Source organism: Anomalospiza imberbis, chromosome 2, assembly GCF_031753505.1.
Source record: "Anomalospiza imberbis isolate Cuckoo-Finch-1a 21T00152 chromosome 2, ASM3175350v1, whole genome shotgun sequence".
In the NCBI taxonomy this organism is placed as follows: Eukaryota; Metazoa; Chordata; class Aves; order Passeriformes; family Viduidae; genus Anomalospiza; species Anomalospiza imberbis.
The window spans coordinates 47993789-48011793 of record NC_089682.1 but is presented as its reverse complement, the minus strand read 5'-3'; the positions used below and the strand labels follow the sequence as shown (position 1 = coordinate 48011793).

The 18005-nt window shown below is 41.0% G+C and overlaps 2 long non-coding RNA genes across 3 annotated transcripts; both read right to left on the bottom strand.

The window, feature by feature from the left end:
- Positions 1 to 639: 639 nt before the first annotated feature.
- LOC137466380 (uncharacterized) lies at positions 640 to 6191 on the bottom strand. Of its 2 annotated transcripts, none has more exons than XR_010995146.1 (3): positions 6050 to 6191; positions 5319 to 5393; positions 640 to 855 (listed from the first exon to the last, which is right to left on the bottom strand). It is a non-coding gene; the product is annotated as an uncharacterized lncRNA (long non-coding RNA). The 2 variants fall into 2 exon arrangements; XR_010995147.1 differs by lacking the exon at positions 640 to 855 and adding an exon at positions 2780 to 4183.
- Positions 6192 to 10779: 4588 nt separating this feature from the next.
- On the bottom strand, positions 10780 to 12033 carry LOC137466372 (uncharacterized). Its single transcript, XR_010995139.1, has 3 exons — positions 11957 to 12033; positions 11588 to 11702; positions 10780 to 10857 (listed from the first exon to the last, which is right to left on the bottom strand). It is a non-coding gene; the product is annotated as an uncharacterized lncRNA (long non-coding RNA).
- Between the last annotated feature and the right edge of the window lie 5972 nt (positions 12034 to 18005).

Here is an 18005-nt window from a genome sequence, read left to right as displayed (position 1 = left end):
GCAGGTAGCAATGCTTATACATTTCAGCTAATGGAATATGCTTTAATTATCCAAACTCACCAACAAACTAAATGCTCAAAATTATTGATAATTTAGCAAGCTCACGAGAAGGCAGCCAGCTGAATTTCAGCTTTTTCTTTCCAAAACATAGGATGCAATATGATAGAACTATCTGTAAATGCTCTTGGGTTTCATACAGAAAGAATCAGGAGTCATTAAGGGATATTTTAAACACGCTAACGTAATCTTTGGGTATTCTATAGAAAGATATTTTACAGAGGTTCTTAGACTAGCAGTATGATGCAGAAAATTGCCATCATACCAGGCTCCTTCATTTGAACACAAACTCTTCACCTCTTTCTGAGTTTAATTTTCTTTCCTCCAAAACAGTGTGGATGAAAATTTTAAGTAGTGTATTCTCATCACAATATAAAGTATCTATGCTTTCTGATGATGCAGATTTATGTGTGCAATGTGTTTGTACATACATATACATGAATAGATGTGCATATACATACAGACAAATGTACAACTGCATCTCTGTGTTTGTGTACATATATCTGTGCTTTTCAGTTTAGGTGAAGTGCAAACTGGAGAAGTTGGTAAGTCAAAGCACTACAGAATCACATACAGTTTTCTTGCTGATGTTAGGACAACACAGCCACAGCTGGAGCCTGTTTCTGTTTGGGACCCACCACTTAAGAGGCCTGTGTGATGCATGACTGAGGCTTGAGAACTCACATCCATGCCCTCAGTCGGGGCTCCAGACCCATCTGCTCACCCTCTGCCTTTTGGCCTGCTGGGTGGTGGCAGGTGTTATGCAAAGGCTTCTGGTTTGCTCATCTATGAAAGAAACTACAAAAAAATCACAGTAAGATGAGAGATTTTATTAATCTGGCTCTTCAGTAACCACATACTTTTTTTTTATACTTCAAAAGAGGTAATTTAACTCTGCAAGCAGTGTAGAGTTAGTAACATTTTAATGGCATAATCCAAAAAAGTATTAGGTATTTCTAAAATTTTTGGATGGTATACCACCATCACCCTCCTCCCAAACTGTAATGTAGCAGTCAGAGGCCCTGCAAGGCCTCCCTGGCGGTTACCCGCCTAAGACAAGAAATGCAGAGTCATGATTGAAACATGGGGTTAGAACTAGAAGATATTAATCATAGAAATTAGAAGGTATTGAATAGTAATAGGCATATAAAATAATGGATATTGCTTAGGGCCACATCCTTATGTTACGTGAGAATATACCGTATCCTGGCCTATGGGAAAGGAAGAGACTACGTGCAGAGCAGCAAGGAGAGACCTGATAAGGAGAAGGAATGTATATGGAAAACAGGATACAGGGTGTAAAGACAACTGAAAATGGGGCCCCTTATGTTCTAGAAACAGATGGATCCTGGCCCCTGGCTTGGACCGTGGCCAAGGAATCAATGGGCATGTGCAAAGCAGTGGGGTCGAAAAGTCAGCCTGAAGAAGACCATTCTTACTTCATCCCTTTTATGACCCCCGAAGCCTGGGACGACCACCAGAGACAGCTGCGCAGGCACAGAGGACCGACAAGCTGATTAGCATACAGAGCAAAGAGGGAGGGGAGCCAGGAAATGACCCATGAGGAAACTTAATGCATATGTAACATTCCAGGGGATAAAAAGAACACGTGTGTTAAGCAAGGGGCACGCATGTATTTGGGGAAATGTCCCACATGCGTCCGGCCGAATAAACATACCTACTTTAAAACTCACTCTGTCTCTGAGTTTTAAAGTCTGGCTCCGCGTGTCATGATGAGTGGACCAAAGTAGCCCCTCTTCCGTCCTCGGACCCTTGTAATCTCTCTGTAGGGCTATAGGTTGTATTCTCCTCAGCCCTGGCCATTGGACAATTTCCAACACCCCAGTAGCCTACTTAAACCCCCATCTCTGCCCAGTTCGGTGGAAGAGCTGTCACTGGAACCCTTCGCAGGACCCTGATAATAAAGACACCACTGCGGAACTCTACACAGGCTTCTCCTGTCTCAATCCCTCCGTCTGCCGAGGCACCTTTGCGAGCTCAGAGCTGAAATCACTTTAGAGCTGAACTCACAGAGCTGAAATCACTCAAGAGCGCTCGCTTAGGTTGCCTGCAGCTGCGAGCTAGCCCGAGGGACCCAGAGAGGTTGTGCCTCATCAGCATAGTGCTATCCAGGACACCTACGGCGGCAGCTGCCGCCAGGCCGCGATACTGTAATTGAAAGACAACTTTCTATGTGAGCCTAAATTGGCAAGTTTCTGCAAACAGCTTATGGCCGACACAAAACCCAAAAGTAAAACAAAATCTTCACAGTGAGTATCACAACCACTGTTGGTTGTGGTCTAATTCAGCTTATGCTTGGACCTAATCCATGAAGAACATGGTACATGGCAATTCTCAAATTTTACAATGTTAGGCTCACTGTGAAATGAGCTGTGGACTAGCACTCTACAGCCCTGCTGCTTCTGATTGGTACCAAACCCACAATTTTTTGCCTTAATTTGCTTTGCAGTGTCCAATCAGATCCTCTGTGTCAACACTAGAATATTTTGAACATTGTCTATTTGTCTGAGACTTTGCTTTGTTGCCTGGACTACACCTGGATCTGTAAGGGAATGCTTTGCACTATGAGATAGAGGTTTAGGGTCTAGAGTCAAGCAATAACAAAACAACTGTCACAGAGCTGTTTCATTTTCTGTTTTATTCTTTTCATTTTATTTTATTTTTTTTATTTTTGACTGAATTTTACACTTGCTGGCAAAAGAGTTAAAGGAAATGACAGCTGCCAGACTGAAATATTTGCTATTGTGTCATGATGATAAGCACTGCAGTTGGTCATTGCAGCACAACCACAGTCAGCCATGGGGACTGCCTCTATCAGGTTCCAAAAAGCAACACCCTAAGATGTGTGGTAGCCACAAGATTAATTTTGACAAATGCTTATATAAAGTACTCAGTCTGCAAAGATAAGCCACTCATTCCAGCACCAAGCAGCTGAGACAATACAGCACATACTTTATTTCATATAGTTTTTTCTTATCTCAGGGTGGGAGGTCCCCTTGCAGTGCCCATACAGACATCATCACTATTCTAGAGGAATTACCTATAAACTCTACACCTTGTACATGCATTTAAATGCTAGTTACTAAAGATCAGGACACAGCACCACTTGTGACTGTTCTTGTTGACATGCCAAAATCTTAGTTTCCTAAGTTTTCTGCCTCAGTAATAGTTCCTGCTCCAAATAGACTGACATCAATTATCCAAGTGCCCATCCTCCTTCTGCTCAACAGAGTCTCATGCTGCAGATGGTGCAAATGGCCTGGTATATGCAAAATCCAGTATATGACTCTGAACGACTGCCAAGGCAGAACACAGCTCAAATATAAGGTACAGTGACAGAACTCTCTGGAGGTCTTTGCCCACTTACAGCATGTCTGACCTCAGACAGGACTATCAGCTTTCCACTTCTACAGGAGCTGTGCATGCAAATCTTTGTACCTCATTCCTTGAATAACTTAGAAAGTCCAGACAGACTGCCTGAAAATAGGATTCCAGATGGAGAATCAGGCACATGGCCTGAAACGAACGTTAACTTGACATAGCCTTCCTTTTCTCAAAATGCCTTGGAACAATATCATGAGCAAAAAAAGTACAGAAATTGCTATCAAGGTAACATCACAATTACTGTTTCATTTTAACTTGTCTGCAGCTTACTCCTTCAAATATTTAGGACTTCTGAGTACACTCAACTAACAGTTTTCTGTGAGACATTGTGACTACAAATCACAGGGCTTGGCACACGAAAGCCCAATGCGATTTCCCTGATACTGATCAAATTTCAGAAAACATAGGAGTTAAATTAAAAGGCTAAAATATTCCTGAGAGCCTCCAAGTTACCCATATCCCTTTGCAAGGCTCAGTACTGCATATTCTATTTTCCTCTGAATATTCACATATTTTCCTGAACACAGAGTAAGTGTGCTGCACAGCTCATAAAACCTATTAAAAACCAGAGTCATTCAAAGAGGGGAGGAGTCATCTAATTGCACTCTTCTCCCTTTTGATAAATCTTCATCAGCACTACCTTCACAGAAAGAAATTGTGAGACCTGTAATGCGGACATGTTCTTCAGTGGCGAAGTCTCAGTCACTCTTGGCTGAATCTCCTGGTAGTTAGGAATGATCAGTACAGAGCAGGTACTGATAGCCCAGTAGAAAAGGAAAAATACAGTACCTGCAGAGACTGCATAGCTACTGTCATCAATAGTCATTGTTAAGGCTCAGGAAAAACTCAGAAGAATGAGAGAAAAAAGTATGTTACTGTTCCCAGCACTACTTTTTACTTATATGTAATGCTGGGAAGCTCACTTCAAAGCATTTCTGTAGGACTGGCACCAAAATAAACTTCCACAATATGTTTGTGTAAAGCTTTCAGCTATAAAATATACCTTAAAACAATATTCCCCCTACCATGAAAGATGCAAAAGAGTACATACATTTCTTTCAAAATTTTTTTTGAGGTATACAGTTATACAAAGTAGGATCTTGGTCTCTGGAAATGATTTTTTCAGGATAAGTGACCATGTACTGGTGACAATGTTTTTATTGATTAAAAATAGCAGTAAGAACTCTTTCTCTTTAGTTAAATTTGAAAAGAATAAATTTTTAGTGATTCTGACAGTAATTCCATTTTGCTTTCTGTTCTGCTGCATTAAGCCTCCACACTCATCAGAGTTCTGTGGGCTGAGTTCCTGGTTATATTTCAGTGTTATATTCCTGATTAACATGCTTTAAGCAGAAGCAATAGGTTGTCCAATTAAAAAAAAAAAAAGTCTGTTTGAAAAGAGAGACAACAACAGGACAGCCACCGTATGGGCTACATAATGCATTTAATAGTTACAGTACTTATCCTAAATGATATTGTTGACTGATAACAAACAGACTATGCTTTAATTGATAGAACAGATAAAACTACTCTTCTGTTAAATTAAACTCTGGCAAATGAGTCCATCAGCCCTTTTAAAATACAGCTTAGGAAGATTAAGGTTCATGTTCCAGATGGCCCAAAAATAACCATTAAAATCTTCCAGCTATGCTTGAATTAAGAAGCCAATATATACATCCCCAAATCTGACATACTAGGAATTAAGTACACAATGATGGGGAAAGGAAAAAAATGAGGATATGAATACAAAATTGGGAATGTTCCTCTGGCTTTAGATATCTAATTTTGATACTCAAATTATAAGGATAATTTCCCATGACATCCTTTATTATCAGGAAAAGAGGAATTAGTCCTACCACCTTCTGTTTTCTGGAGGAGTCTGATCTGTGCTCTCTTCAGAATCCCATCTGGTCTGGCAGCTTCATCTAACTCTTAAATGTGAAAAGCACAAATGATTACCTAAGACTTACAAGAACCATCACTAACAATGACAGTTTCAGATCACTAAATGTGTTACTGGTGGCTATTAAGGATATTTAAACAAAGAGGTTTGTTATGGCATCCCATAACTCTGCTTTCCATTGCTGGAGAAGGGGACACTGAATCCCCAAAAAAAAATTTTTTCTTCTTTTTCCCCAAACAACTGAAAATATCAGATGAAGGTAACATGATTATTAAAGGAATTTTCAGAGGTCTGGCAAGGGGATGGAGACCAGAAGAGTCTATTACAAGCAGTTTTACAAGTTTTCCATTTCAATTCATGAACCAAAGCTGTTTATTTTTGCCCCGATTAGTTGAGTTGCTACAGATCTATCATTCAGATTTACAAGGAGAGAGAGAAATTAGGTGTGTGTATTTTATAAAAGTACAAAGATAGCAAGAATAAGAATAACAATTTAGTATTCCCTACTATTTAAACTACAAAATATACCCAGCAGAATAGAAAGATAAGTATACAAATTAAATAGGACATGCATTTCTATAGTCGTGGTATGAAAGTCACCAGGGATAAAGATTAATACCTAAATAGCAGATACAAACTTTACCCTGAGCTATATCCCTGGTACATTTTTCTGCAAGTCCACACCTGATGGTAGTCCACATGATGGTTCAAATGCCAGGTATCAGATATCTGATTCCATCTGGACCAAGACTTCTTTATTTGCACAGATAATTAGCAAGTTTTTCCAAGGCATGAGGGAAACAAAGGCAGCTGCTCAGGAAATACACTCTTTACACAACTTCTCCCTAGAAGGAAATAAAATTAGGAAAAGCAATCAGAAAATTATCAAAAGGGAGACATACTACATTTTGTACATTTTGAATAGTAATTTGGGGAGTATTTAAAAGGAATACTTTCATATTTTGGAAAAAAACTTGGGTAAAGAACTGCCAGAAAATAAATATTTCAAACCACCATATTCAGGGGAGAGGGAAAGAGACATAATCCACTGAGGAACACAGGAAGAAATGACAGTAGTCTTAAAAATAAAGTCCCCTTTCAATGCACATCAAGGAAAAGACAACTAGAGAAGATATTAGTTGCAAACAACTCCTAGGAGGGAGCCAAGGATTCACAAAGATTCATCCTTCTGCAGGAAGAAGACAAAAAACAAGCTGAGAAACTCAAGCATACTAAACTGCTAAATTAGAAAAGTATTTATTCACGTGTCTGGTCTGAATGAAAAAAAGGCATGAAACAGAAAATGAAGTGAAGACAAAGCACCAAACCACAGACATTTCTGACTATGTAAAGCCTGCAACATAACATTCATTTCTTATCATGAAGTCCAGAATAACTTAGTAAGAATATGAAAGCTTTACCACAAAGCCTGATAGATGTTTTAGGGTATGGCACAAACACAGGGTTTGATATGGTCACATTGTCATACTTTTGGTTCAGGCTTCCTGAGGAGTCAAACCAGCATGTTATAACAACTTGGAATAATTAAATGCTTACAATTTGGAGATCATGCTGTAGATGAAGGTGACACAGATGTTGAAGTGAGCTGGGAGACAGAGTTAAGTGACCAGAGACCTCAGGGCTGGCACAGGTGTGTCTGTGGGATCAGCTCTTCATGACTACTGTTTTGTACAGATGTGATCAACACAGCAAAGAGTAATTTCAGAGAATTTGTTAATGAATCATGTTATGAATAAGAAACTACTCAGAAGTTACAAAGTGTATATTTATCGGCCAGTGTTAAGTGGCTTTTAATCACCCATCGTTCACCCCAGTTAACTGCCTCATGGTCAGCCCTTGGTAATTACCCCACGTTCATTCCCTGTTAACTACCTATGGTTCATCTCTTGTTAGAAATCCTTTTTTTTTCTGGTCGGGTCGGGTCTCACCCCTGCTGCTTCCTAGAAAATGGCGCCCGGACCGTGAGGAGGAAGTGACATCAGGAGCAACATGCAAATGCAGAAATACACCGAATACAGCACTAAAAACCCCTAAAACAGTGAGCCGCAATGGGATGGAAGGATTCAAACTACAACAAAGGGTGAGCAATCAGTCTTAGTGTCCGCGGGAACCCTTCTAATGTCTCGCTCTAACCAACAGAGATACATGCTAGTATGAGGACTCCTGACCAGAACTCCAACTTCGGAATCCTGCCGCTCCCGTGAGGACAGAATCCCCAGCTCTGACTGTGTGTCAAGCGGACAAAGCTGTGCTCCTCCTCCTTCTCCTCCGTGCCACTCCGGGAAGCAGCGGCGGCGTGTGCGGGACCCGTCGGGCCCCCACCTGAGCTGATCATTCTAATAAAGGCATTTTTAAGGAGAACGACCTCCTGCCCTTTTCATAGCAAATCACATTATTTTATCCTTAACAAAAACTAAAGGAATATTTCCCTGTTCATGAACACCCTACAAAACAACATCATGCTGCCAAGCTACTCCCTTTAGCACTATCACTGATAAGACTTTCAGACTGAGGAAGAATATGAGCATAATGGACAAATCTGAAACCATCCCCTTTTTAAGGAAAGAGATTTTTTTTTTTTGCCATGTTCTTAAGTAGCATTCAGAATGTAGAGACTGAAAAACAAAATGGTTCCAAAAAGTTGCTCAAATTAACAGATGATTTTTCCACTACTTCCTTGTGCAAAGCATACAGGGAAAATAAGACTTCCACCACACTACTAAGTAAGGTGCTGCACTGTAGCAGCCCGTTTCGGGGGGGAGGGGGGAACCCCCCGGGGGTATCCCCGGGGAAGCCCCCCAAGGCTGTGAGTTTGCTGGTAGCAGCAGGCAGGCAAGGAGACTCCACACGGCCTGAGGGTGCTAATTAGATGAGGGTTTATTGGGGGTCCCACCCCCAGTAGGCAGCATGGCTTCTGAGGGAGAGGGGGGAAAGGGGAGTGAGGGGGCAAAGGGGAGGGGGAGAGAGGGGCTGAGCGGGCACCGGCCAGGAGAGCTGGCAAAGAGAGCAAAGAGAGCAAAACATCCCCCCGGCACATTTAACAGGGAGATTCAAAGTGGGTGTGGAACAGATTGGGCCAGTGGGATTACAGACACAGGATACTGCAGGGGAGGATCACAGGCTTGGAATAAACCATACATTTTCCAGGGGTGAGACAGAGCATACCATTCAATTAAAATATAACACCACACTGCACACCATGGTTCTGTTTTTTGTGCTTTGAACTTTACATTAGACAGCTGATAGATAACCAGCAATCAAATGTACTGTGCTCTGTTTTGAAAAGGTTTTATGCTATCATCAGAAGAAAATAATATTTTAAGGAAGGCAACCACAAAGATGCTCATAAAATTATAAATAGATGAGAACAGCATGCAAAAGATGGTTTAAAGCCCTCAAAGTAGTTATCCTAAGAACAAGATAAATAGGTATGTTTCCTTTGTGAAGCATTAGAGAATTTTCCTGCGACAGCCAATATTCCTTTTTTCCCTTTTAGAAGTGCAAGAATGTCACCATGAAAAGAACAGCAGTGGGATTTAAATCTAAAGAGAAAGAGAACATTGCTTCCAACTATTCACACTCATAGTCTGTGAAATTTATGGCCTGAGAAGACAGCATTGAAATTAGCCATACCTTCTTTAAATTGAGCTCAGGGTTCTAGGGCCCATGTAACAACTTTATGCTTTTTAATATTAAAATACAGGCAATTGGAAACCATAGATGAAGACATCACAAGAGCAGAAGTTTTAAGATTTTTTTTCTTCCTTCATTTATAAGGATTAGTCCTTTGTAAAACCAACAGTGAGCACAAGTGGAAGATTTTTTTCCCTTTTTCTGCAAACCTCTTTTTTGTTGCCCTAGTGTGATATTATATTCTTTCATTTTGTTATTTACAACAATAATAAACCCAAGCCAAAAAAGAAAAAAATCTCCACAAGCTCAATAGATATTAAATGAAAAGGTATTAAGTTTTGCATGTCACAACTGAAATGCACATGGTTCCACAACCTAGCAAAAATCACAGCTGGGGAGCAGAATCACCATTTTTACAGGGCACTGACAAACTGCATTTGCTAAATTAGCCAACGCTGTTGAATCCAGATAGTTTTTAAAGAAGAAATTAATTCAGTCTGATGAAAAAAGATGAAGGAATTTCCTAGCTCTATACAGCCCATTATTGCTAAATTTTGACTGAAATCTCAGTTGCAATGCAAAAATGTAAGCAAAACCCTGTTGCTATCACAGCTGCCAATTAAAATTTCAGAAATCAGAAGTTTCTGCTTAGTATCAAACACAATTTGTATGTACATAATGAGTATAAGTAGTGCTTCTAATGGATTTTTCTTAAATATGTAGTGGAGGAGGGGAAATGAATGACTTGGGCGGGTTTTAATGAAAAAACTTAATGATGAAACCATAGCTATACTCTAACCTCAGTCAGAAAGCAAGAGGTTAGCAAGACTTTAATTGAAGTTATGAAGTCCTGGAAGAGAAAAAGTAAAAATAAAGAAAGAACATAAAAAAGGAGTGAGGTGAAACTTTACTAGCAGTTTTCAAGTAAGACTGTGACAGCATTGTGACAAAATAAAAAAACCTGTGAGAAACAAAGACGGCTCATTCCATCCCAAGATGCTACTGAGTTTTACTCTTTCACATCTGACTGGAAGATGTTTGGCCAGTACAGATTCATTGGGAGAAAACACCAGAACAGTGAACATAAAATCTCTACCCAAAAAGATAGTCCCAGCTTGTTGCTGTACATATTTATAAGAGATAATTGTTGTATCCTCCACGTGCTTTATGTGTGATTTTGTCTTGGCACAACAGAAAATGCCTTCACAGGAGCGACCCCAGGAGCTGAGTGTTGCAGCAAATGGAGTAGGAAGCTGTGCTATAGTTAGGAAATTAAATGAGTTTTTATCTTCAACAGCTGCATTAGCAGTCTCTTTTGTATCCTACTCTTGATTTTAGGTGCTTTGTACAAATAGCATCATGATGGTGATCCAAGTGTGTGAAAGGTGGTATTGAGCCTGGTGCCAAGGACATTTGCATACAAGTACATGTACATTTAGCAACTAGTTTTACTCCAGCTAATGCTTATGCAACACGACTTGGTTTATTATTATCAAAAATTGTAATGAGCCTCCTCCTTACTCCTCCTCACACGCCCCTCCAAAAAATAAGCTGGTTATTATAAATGAAAAAACATGATTACTGAGTAACAAAACTATAAACCTTAGTGAATCATATAGTCCGTAGAATCAAGAAGCATCAATAGCTCAAAACTTCTAGTTTTCCTGATGATTGGATATTGAATGAGTAGAAGCTGAGGGAGAAAAGCTAGCAATGATCAACCTTTAGACAACTTCTAAAAAATTTCCCCATAAACATGGTATGGAGAATATCTTTTTACCTCTTAAGGTCTTGCTGACTTGCTCCACAGTTGGATTCTGTATCCAAAGTTGCTATTTCTGAGAAAAAAAAAAAGGTCAGGTAAGCTAACATATATGGTTTGAAAAATGTTATGTATTCACAAAGTTGTCATTTGCAGCAGGGTCTTTTCTACGTCACCCTTACAAGTGAAAATGAAATTAAACTATAAATTAACTAACAAATATCTGCAGATCTGGACACCTTCCAATAAGGCAGAAAAACAAAAGCTCACAAGCCCTAAGAATTCAAGGTTTGGGATCAGTTGTACCTTTCTCCCCTTGCGGTAAAATACCTAAAGGAAGACAGATGTTGCTCTTCTGTTCAGGTCTTAGTATCCCAGGAAGACAGTCATGATCTCCTAACAGCCCTGGAATGACTTTCTTGACTCCCCAGTGGCATCCTTGTGATTCCTTTTGCTCCCACACACACATCTACAAATATTTGAGAAAAAATACAGTGTCATTTGACAACTCAACACAAGAAAATTGTCCACTATTTTGTTTAAACAATTCTCATCTTTAATCTGAGGGTGATCAGATCTTCTAGGTCTTGCAATTGGGACTGGGGAAGATTGTTTTGGTTTTGGTCAGGAATGGGAGTAAAAGAGTGCTATCGTTTCCCTGTTTTCTAGGTCAGGCAAACAAGCACTGCAATTGCTGTGGTTAACTGCTGTCTCAAGCTGGTTTATTTTAGGTATGCCAAGAGAGCAGGGAGAGTCCCATATAATTAAGCAAAGAAACTGTAAGTCCTTCTTCGGACCAAATTTACTGCTTCTTCACATCCCCTGGCTAGGTAAAGAAAGCTCTCAGAAATCCCATGTCTTCTGTCTATCTCCAGCATGCTGCCATCCTTAGCTTTTCTCAGCTGGACCCCTCTGCAAGTCCTTTAGTGAGAAGGCAGCACTACTCATTTCTTGCTTTTTGTTTTTTCAAACAAGCAAGCCCAGTTGCTATCCCAGACACCGGAGAACCCTTTTGCTTTCCTGCATTCTTGAAGTTTACTAAATCATAAAGCTAAAGCAGAAGAAAAGCCTCTCATTTAAAAAGCCATAGCTTTTGCCATAGTACTTTTCATTAAAACATACTTTGTGTGTAGAAATCCTGGAAAAACTCTGAACTTTCCTAGTAAAAAAATTACCTGGTTTCTGCTCATCAGAAACCCAGTGGCAGGGTATGCATTAACAAGATTCTGGTGGGCTCAGAACAGCCCCCCACTGTGGAGAGTTTTGTAGACGACTGGCTAAGGGATAAAGGACACGATGCAGTTCAGTTAGTTAAGAGGGGCTGAGGCCTCAAGGCTATTGTGCCCTTGAAGGTTGCTGTGCTGACATTATGCAGCTTTTAGGCAATAATAAGATGTGCAACCAGAATGTAAGGGTAGAAAAACAAAGCTACATTAACCACAGGAATGAGGAGCATGCAGAGTGGAAAGTCCCGAGGGGGTGGAGATGGCCTTTGCAGCATAAACCAATAAGGAGCTTAGCTTTTGCAATATGCATGAGCTTCATTATTATGGTTATAAATGTATTCGCATACTTTGAATAAACGAGACTTGTCGATCATCATTGGATGTGCTTGTCTCCTGTCTTTTCCACAAATGGTGACCCCGACGTGATCCTTGGTACACCATGGTGGAGGATGGAAAAGGGGTTCGGGTCCTGTCGCAGCAAGGACGGCAAATAAGTGCTACAATTGAGAGCACCATGCCCTGGGTGACCGCCTGGCCTGGCCGATACGTGCTGCCGAGACCTTGGAGGGCTGCAACAGCGCTGACGAAATAGGTATGGAAAGGCAAGCAGCATATGATTTATTTACTGCATTTTTGCAGAGAAGGCAGGTTAAGGGAATAGACCTGCAAAAGGAATTACCTGGGTTGTTAGCTTATGGGTATGCTATAGGAATCTTTGTGAATCCCCATACAGTTCATGAGTTGTCAGAATGGCGAAAGTTTGGGGACAAGTTGTGGGAGGCAGTTTTAGAGGATAAGACAGCTAAAAAGATGGGCAAACTGTGGAAGATAGTGCAAAATGAGTTGTTACAGTGTCAATTAGAAAAGAAAGCTGCTGCGCAAGCAACTGCTGCGCAGGAAAAGAATAAGACCTATAATGGGGAACGGTTGCCTGATGTTTCCATGCCGCCTGCTGTGACTACAGTGATGCTACCTCCATTACGTCCCACTTCAGTGGGTACGGAGGCAGAGCTTGGCGGTGAGCCTCCGACTCAAATGGGTACGGAAGCAGAGCCTCGCTGTGAGCCCATGGCTCCTCTGGCCCCTTATGACCAGAGGCTGCAGACTTCCAGTAATCCATTTGTCAGCGAGCCGATCCCTGGGGCAGAATCTGACCTAGCGGAGGCCCTGGCTAAGGAACGGCGGGAGGCTTGGGCGGCTCTGGTAAAGGAAGAAATGGCCAGAGGGGATGGGCAAGATTTACAGCTAGCAGCAGAACTGGCTTGCCCCGTGACCTTTCAGCAAGTGGCAGGGGAGGGTTAGTGGCTCAGATTACTCCATTAGATTGGAAGTTGTTGGTGCAATTGCGGGCTACAGTGAGTCAATTTGGCGTGACTAGTGAGCCAGCTAGACAAATGCTGGATTATATTTGGAGTGCTAGTATGTTACTACCAGGAGATTGTAGAGGGATTTCTAAGCTTATTTTTTCTCCACATCAGCGGCTCTTGTTTAATGCACATTGGCAGGCAGAAGCTAATGAATCTGTAGCTATGCAAAGACAGCCAGGGGACCCATTGCATGGGGTTACATTGGAGGAATTATTTGGATTAGGACCATACTTTCGTACGGAGGCACAGGCTTTAATAAGACCTGATAAGATTTGAAAAGGGATGAGGGTAGCCCGTCAGGCTATAGAGAAGGTTAAAGAGCCAGGAGGTTTGCCAGCCTATATGGGCATTAAGCAAGGCAGAGATGAAACCTTTGGAGCTTTTATCGACAAGGCTGCAGCAGCAATTGATAGGGCAGGGGTACCTGAATATATGCAAGGTGCTTTATTGAAGCAGTGTGCCCTGCAGAATTGTAATCCATCCACAAGAAGTGTGCTTAACACATTGGGAGCTAATTGGTCTATAGTGGAGGCTCTAGAGAGAATGGCTTCTATGCCATCAGGGACACAAGCACTTTTAGTGGAAGCTATCAGAGAGCTTGGGGTGGGACTGAAAGAACAGGCACAAGCATCACAGACTCAGGTGTTAGCTGCCCTTGCCCCCATCCAAGCCTCTGCAGCAGCAAGCCAAAAGCTCCCCCCAGGTGGCCGAGCAAGATGCTTCCGATGCGGAGGAATGGGACATTTTCGGCGGGAGTGTACCGTGACGGGCGTCTAACCAGCCACATGAGGGAGCCTCGGGATGGACTTGGCAGCCGCAGTAGAAACTGTTGATGACATCACGTCCTCAGAAGATCCCCACAGGAATCAAGGGACCTATTGTTGTTCAAGGTCGAGTAATGGGAGCCCTGCTATTGGGAAGGTCATCAGCTTCCATGCTTGGACTATTTGTCATACCTGGAGTAATTGATGCCAGTTTTACTAGAGAAATTATGATTATGGCTTATACCCTTTTCCCCCCCATCAAGATTAATAAAGGACAGAGAATTGCTCAATTAGTTCCTTTAGAACCAAATACTAAAGGAATCTCCCCTGCAAAAGAGCAAACCCGAGGAGACAGTGGATTTGGATCCACTGGAGGCCTCGTGCTATTGACCCTAGGTTTGAGTGATAGGCCCAGAAGGAAAGTTGTGATAGAATACAAGGGTCAGCAGTGTGATGAGCTCATAGGCCTCTTTGACACTGGAGCGGACTCTAGTATCATAACGCCGCAATGCTGGCCACACCAATGGCCCCTGTAACCAGCCACCACTGCAGTAACAGGGTTCGGAGGGCTCACAGGATCGCTCTGGGTGCCAGCCCGGTGGACAAAGGCAGTGCTGAATGATGCGCGGACCAGCACGATTGACGGAACAGGATCAGAGGAGGATTGAGGAAAAGCTGGTACTCACTTTGGAGCCCTTTCTTCAGAAGATCAGTGGTCTCTCTCTGGACACTGACCGCCTTTTGCCTGCGGAAGTGACCTTTCCAGCACTTGTAACTACTATAGAAGCATTACAGACTGTTCATATAAAGGGGCCACAAAATCGCGAATGTTTGGGCTGTGGGAATTCTAATTGTACTGCTTGGATTGCTTTTGCTTGTGGGGGTTGTGGTAAGAAGTACTGGGAAGAACAGGCATATTTAAAATGCCACTTTTGGTGCAGAGGATGTGCTTTTAAATCACAGAGAGAGAGTTGGCAAAGAGACTTGCAGAGAGATACTGGATTAACACTTACCTTAGCTTTACAGGTTTTTGAAGCACTGGAACAGAAGATAATAGCCTATTATAGGTGGAAAATAGCCTTTGCTTACTGTAGGTTATTAGGACAAGCGAAATCAAAGATTTTGTCAACCAGATGCCAAGGTCAAGTGAAGGTGCCAATAGGGCGGTATTTGACAAGGCCTATCGTGGGAAATCCGGATTAGGAATTGGGCCCTGGTTGAGAACTGTGATTTTGTATGCAATAGGGGTTTTTGCCGTAATTTTGCTGCTTTTGCTGATATTGCCATGTTTATTCACTTGCTTTCAACGAGTAGCGGAGCGTGCTATGAATAGTATGTGGCAAACCAATTTGTTGGTTCAAAAAGAAAACGGGGGAAGTGTGGAGAGTTTTGTAGACGACTGGCTAAGGGATAAAGGACACGATGCAGTTCAGTTAGTTAAGAGGGGCTGAGGCCTCAAGGCTATTGTGCCCTTGAAGGTTGCTGTGCTGACATTATGCAGCTTTTAGGCAATAATAAGATGTGCAACCAGAATGTAAGGGTAGAAAAACAAAGCTACATTAACCACAGGAATGAGGAGCATGCAGAGTGGAAAGTCCCGAGGGGGTGGAGATGGCCTTTGCAGCATAAACCAATAAGGAGCTTAGCTTTTGCAATATGCATGAGCTTCATTATTATGGTTATAAATGTATTCGCATACTTTGAATAAACGAGACTTGTCGATCATCATTGGATGTGCTTGTCTCCTGTCTTTTCCACACCCCACAAGAACTAAAACAGATAAGATTCAGAGCTGGCTCTGAGGTTATCATCAAACTTCTAACACTAAATTAACTGTAATTAATTAACTAATTAGCTCAGGTTATTAGTCGCACCTGCAGAATGTTTCAAAGTGGATGGTACCTTGCTACTTGCACTCTGAATGTACAAGCATTACAGAATTATATTGGTATTAAGAACTATGAATTGCTCTGACTGCATGGCTCACTCCAGTGAGGTATTCACAGATAACAAAATTATCTTGGATAGGCCTAGATTTTTCTTCTTTTTTAAGTGCTTTCTTAAGAACTATGCTAATAAAATGCCAAGGCACAATTTTCTCAGTGAATACCTTAAGTTCTCAAAGAGCACAATAGTCAGACAATTTATTAACTCTAGCCAGCTTTTCCCATCAACTGGTTTTCACAATTAAAAAGCCTACCACACACCACCAGAAAAAAAAAACCAAAACAATAAAACAGCCAAACACCTAACCAACTAACAAAACCAAACAAAACCCAAAACCTAAACAAACAAACAAACAAACAAGAAAACAAAAAATCGCTGAGGAAAATAATGTATAGCTAGGAAATTTTGGTCCCTTTTTCTTACATATTTCCACCTGGTAACAAAGTCAGACCGTGGATACATTCACAGAATCACAAGGTTGGAAGAGACCTTCAAAATCATCGAGTCCAACCCATGCCCTAACATCTCAACTAAACCATGGCACCAAATGCCATAGCCAGTCTTTTTTAAACACATCAGGGATGGTGACTCCACCACCTCCCCCGGCAGACCATTCCAGTACTTTATCACTCTTTTTGTAAAAAACTTTCTCCTAATAGCCAACCTGTATTTCCCCTGACATAGCTTGAGACTGTGTCCTCTGGTTCTGTTGGTTGCTGCCTGGAGAGAGCAATCAACCCGTGCCTCACTACAACCACCTTTCAGGAAGTTGCAGAGAGTGATAAGATCACATCTGAGTCTCCTTTTCTCCAGGCTAAACAATTTGATCTCCTTGAGTGACTGCTTATCAGGAAAACACTAAAGGAAAGAATTTAGAGAACAGTATTAATCAATCCTTCATAAATTTGATTGCACTTACTGTTTGTTTTGAGATAACAGGTAACATAAAAAAAGCCTGTATTTTTTTTCTTCATTCACGCAGCTTCCTACTTCATCAACCAATGGCTTCAATATTTGATACATTTATTTTAAATCTACAGCAACATCAACAGTTGCCTATTAATTTGGCAGATAAACCCTTACCTAAGAAAGACTTTCACTTTTCTCTGTTGTTTGCTTCTTCTTTCATAAATTGGCAGTGTTATCACTGATACAGTAGTTACTAACATATGCCATCAGCCACTGAAACAGAAACATCCTGTTGTTTCAGTTCTTTCATATTCCTTTGGTTTTCATACAAAGAAGTCAGAGCAGCAAAATGAGAAATACTGAAACAGCAGCAGAACTGCTAAAAGAACTGAGGTCTCTACTTTTTCGTCTTAGAATAATGATGATATTGTTAATATAGTTCTTCATCCAATAATAAAGTCAAAACTAGTATTGCTAATAGTAATCTCAGAAATATGTACTGAAGCAATACTTACAATCTTTGAATAATTTCAATCTTTCATAAATATTTTTGTATTTTTAAAATTTTGTTTAAAAAATATTACACCACATTTGATCTTTGGTCTTTAATCTTCATTGCTTCAATAGAAATAGTCTTCTTAAGTAACTAAGTAAAATGTAATGTTAAACAAGGTGAAACTCATGGAAAAAATTTATCAAACTATATTTTTACTTTTATTTTCTTCCTGTTTGTGCAAGTGCACTTATCCTTGTTTTCTCTAATAAGGGAAATTCTTGTCAAATTGTTTTTACCTAGTTGCTTAAGTCTTGTGTAATATAAACCCCAGAATTTTGATATTAATTTGTTCCCAGTCTCTTCATGCAGAGACTTGGTTGCATTACTCTGCTCCTTTGGTAGGCCAAGAGCACAGTTCTTAAAATTGTCACCACACTTATCTTTCAAAAAACCCCAATGCTTTAATGTGAACAGAACAACCTCAGGCCAGCACTGTTTCTTATCCTTTTTTGAGG